The following is a 4,770-nucleotide window of genomic DNA, read 5'->3' on the forward strand; positions in this document are numbered from 1 at the left end:
TTAGGGCGGGGCTACACGGTGATTGACAGGTCTCTGCCAGAGACGTATACGGAGTCTCTACGTCACTCGTCCTCAGTCCATATATGGTCACTTCCTGTTCACTGGTTGCGAATGCAAGTTTGAAGACACTTCTGCATCATTCACATGCAGATTTCTGTTTAAATGAATTGAAACAGATCACGTGTTCTCATTTGTTCAAGGAACAGGTCAAGAAATCAGTCGGTTGATCGGTTGACTGGTCGTTCATGGAACCTGTGAGTCTGCTCTTTATAACTCATTGTATTCACGCTGAACTCTCCAGAAGCTGAGGCGACAGACTCACAGATGCACGCTGTCTGCTGGAAGAAAAGCTCCATCATCACTTCCACTTGTCGAGTCGTGACCCTCGTGACCTGGTGGCTGCCTCAGAGGGTGTGTGTGTGTGTGTGTGTGTGTGTGTGTGTGTGTGTGTGTGTGAGAGAGATCTGAGGCGGTGACATGTTCGGTCAGGCATGGTGTCTTGGTGTTAGATGAGAAGTTGTCCTGCAGGGATGTCGGAGGCAACAGACAAATGTGTTTGTGTTTGTTTCCTTCTGGCTGTTTGGAGGTGATGGAGCAGACCAAAAGGACGACTTTAGAAGCATACCTTCTGGGCTGTGTGTGTGTGTGTGTGTGTGTGTGTGTGTGTGTATGTGTTTCCTGACGTGTCATTGTTGTGGTTCTCTGCCATCTGTAGTTCAGTTCAGATGTAGTTGTAATAACCTCTCAGCTTGCGAGGTTATAGTATTTAGTTTAGTATATTTAAAGGTATCTGAGTTCTGACTCTCTCTGTGAGGACCTAGTGGCGACTGTGGCTCACTGGCTTAAGAGGGTTGTCTGGTAACCGCATCCCTATATACAGGGATGGGTCAAATGCAGAGATGTATATGACAATAAAAAGGGATTCTATTCTATTCCTACCTTTCCAATGTGTACTGAAAACTGAGTTACAGCACGATTACCTGTTAATAACAACATATCTAGTCTAGAACTGTGGCAAGAAAATGGCAAACAACATCCATACTATACTATATATCAAATGATACCAGAGGTTCATATGCAATGCCAACATAAACAATTGGACCCAATAAAAATACTTTGATTGATTGTCTTACAGATTTGTTAAAGTGCAGAAAGTTACAGATTTCAGTTTTACATTAAAAATGATGACTGAACACATATCTAATATATAAATACAGATTCTTTATTGAAGAATAAATGTGAATGATCAGAGTTCAACCAGGTTTGGTTTGTTTTCACTTCAGAAATCAACTCGCCAAAGTCTGTTTTGTACAAATTCTATTATTTATTAGCGGTCATCAAACAACAACAAAGATTAAGATTATTGTCAGTTTTAATCTTCATTCACTTAACATGAATCTGGATATTGTTGAGCCCTTGAATGAATAAAATGAACCATAGAAACACGTTTCACAGGAAGAAGCAGTGACCTGCTGATATTTAATAACATACTATTATTATCTAACACGTACGTGCACTTACTTTAGCTTGTCAGCACATCTGCCTGTATGTGTGAGACTGAGGCTGAATCACTTCATGTTGTCTCCCCCTCCCTCCCCCATATCTCTCTCTGTCTGTCTCACAGGCGTTACATAATATTGCCCTTCAATAAAAGCAGCCGGTGCTGGGACTGAAAGCTGTAGCCGCCTATAACCACCGTGTCACAGTAGAAACGTTATTGCCTCTAATGAGAGTCTGTGTCACAGGGGATGTACCAGAGAGACGGAGCCGAGGACACTGAGGGGTGTTTGTTCTCCAGTTAGAGAGGACGCTTCTCTTAAAGAGTGAAGGACCGTGTTCCTCACTGCATCGACGTGTTCGTCTCCTCAGCGGGAGCTTTTATGGAAACAGTTTGCTGGTCATAGTCGTGTGATATTTAGTGATTTTCAGGCTCGAAACAAAACACAAAGGTTTGATGAGCTGCGTAGCTGAATTTGTAAGTTGGTTGTTGAGGTGTTGTTGTGGAATCTTTGAGTGGCTGGAAATCTGGTGTATTCACATCAAACGCGAAAGACGACTTTGTTGTGCGGCGTATATAAAAAGTCAATTCAAAGACACAAATAGAAAATCGCGATCACAGTTTGTGTAATAGCCACGAAATGCAATCTATTGGTTTCCTGTACGGGGACATAAGTTGTCTGGTTTTTCGTGTCGCTCTGACGACATTACGTTAAAAGCGAGTTTAGGCAACAAAACCACCAACAGTTAGGTTCAAGCAACAAAACCAGCAGTTACTGTACTGCATGTCTAAATGTCATTGAGCGAAACACTAAAGCCCAAGTTGCTCTGTGGGCGCTTTACAGCAGCCGACTGCTACTTAAAAGCTCAGGATTTATATTTTCACAACACGATTCTCCTGAAAGTCTATGAATGATGATACTGACTTGTTATTAATTCATGTTAAGCTGCTTCTTTCTGCTTGATTTCTCATCCAGCTGTGTGTTAAATGCTTAAACATTTTCAAACCCTTATGTCTCCCGCACAAAACCCACTAATTTCCCGTTTCTGTTCTCTGTCTTCCTCTTTCCTCCCCCACCTTTCTTTCTTTCCTCCTCCCCCACCCCGTCACCCCTTCACCCGTCTTCAGACTACACGTACTTCTACAAGGGGAAGGAGTACTGGAAGTTCGACAACCAGAAGCTGACGGTGGAACCCGGATACCCCAAGTCCATCTTGCGTGACTGGATGGGCTGCGACCAGTCCGACATGGAGCGTTCCGGCAGCAAGGGGAACCGCGGAGACCGCCAGCTGCCCCTCGACGACGTGGACATCATGGTGACCATCAACGACGTCCCGACCACGGTCAACGCCATTGCCGTGGTAATCCCCTGCATTCTGTCGCTGTGCATCCTTGTGCTGGTCTACACGATATTTCAGTTCAAGAACAAAGGAGTGCAGCAGAGCACCCTGACGCAGCACTACTACAAATACCCTGTTCAGGAGTGGGTATGACACGCAACTGTGCTTTGAAGGAGTCAAAGTTCATGGATTGAAGGGGGTCCAGCAGTCGGCATACTGTAAGCTAGCTTATGTTGGCCAATCGCCAAAAACAACAACAATGGAAAGTCAATGCTGGAAGACGCTTCTTGTGCTAGCTAGTGACTAGAGAGCGGACGCTGAACATGCTCTGCAGGAGTAGATTTAGACATTGGATCAGAGTGTGTGTGAAGAATTCGTTCCACTTCAGTCCACAACAGCAAGGATACTGGTTTAGTCTTTTATCGTTTCTTGCCGGGCAAAGATGCATAAAACAAGCGTGGCCGAGGACAGCGAGGACAAGTCTGCAAAGACTCCAGGAGGATGTGATTGGCTGAGGTAGATAACACTCCTGAACTCCTCTGGCTAAAAGGATCTTGTGAGCGACACTGAACTATTTCTTCTGGGACCTACAACACGACTCTCCTTCTCAGTGAAAATAAAAAGAAAGAATCTGCTCCTCAAAGCCAAACGCCACCTCCAAGTTTGTTCTAACATGACTTGTACACGTGAACTACTTCTAATATTAAGTCAGATTAAAAAAAAATGATTTAAAATATCAAATTTGGAGATAAAATATAGGTAGAAAGGCCATAACAGAAAGAAAGAACCAGGGATCTCGCCGTGGATCTCTGAATTTAATTTAATTTATTTATACTTGTATGAAGCTGTAAAACTGTCAAGAGGACCTTTTTCTCTTCTTTTTTTTTTACCACACATGACAAAAAGCATCTTCATCACCATTAACTCTGACCTTTGTCAACTTACAACTCCCCTGTTGTCATTTACTCCGCTTGGACTTGTGGGTTTTGGCGGATGTAGAATATCTGGTCATCAGCATATAAAGATAGATTTCAGATGAATGATGGTTAAACATCCTTCTCTCTGTCACAACGGGCCGAACACAGATTAACAAGCTGCACACAACCAGGGCTCTTAATTATCAAACTTATTCAGACTGAAAGATAAAATACAACAAAATGTTTTACTTATACTTCGACTGACAAACTTCACAATAAAAGCTGTTGATATTTTTAGTGATTGTACAAAATATTATGATGAGTAATACATTTGCTGGGTGTAATTCAGGGATTGTATTTGAACATTTGATTGGATGTTTCACCACTTTGTCTCTTTTTGGCATGTAGCAGTGCTGTAAACAACTACAGCATAATTCATCCCGCTTTAAATACTTTATATTTACACAACTGATGTTAATCGTGTCGATTCATACTTGAGATATCAAGGATTTCACACGAAAACAATGATCCTTTTGAATATTTTAAACTTCATCTGTCTTTGCACAAATGTTAACTGCAAACATTGTTTTTCTTTTTTTTAGGAATGAACAATATCACAGATGTAGCGTAACTCTTCAAGTCTGATTGGCTCTTCCTGCTACGGAAGAGTATTCGGTCCTGGCATAAGGGGAAAATGAGAAGGAAGATTTCTTTATATACATTTCGAGAATAAAGTCGAAATGTCGAGAATTAAGTCCGGTTTTCAGACCGCTGTCGTTTGATTTATTCTCAAGAGTTTATTTTAGCCATCTTGTCTTTCTCCTCAAAATGGTTTTTCAACTTAACGCTCAGTATTTGGATTTAATCCACATCTTCGAGACTTCATGCCAAACATTTTTACCGTTTTTTAATTTCAATAACACTGCTACTTTATTCTTAAACTCCAAAAAAGATACACTAAAAGTTCAATCTTATTCTTGGCATTTCAACTCTTGAAGTCTTCCTCCTCCTCCCC

Source organism: Anarrhichthys ocellatus, unplaced genomic scaffold (genome assembly GCF_004355925.1).
Source record: "Anarrhichthys ocellatus isolate YVR2014 unplaced genomic scaffold, GSC_Weel_1.0 scaffold351, whole genome shotgun sequence".
NCBI lineage: Eukaryota > Metazoa > Chordata > Actinopteri > Perciformes > Anarhichadidae > Anarrhichthys > Anarrhichthys ocellatus.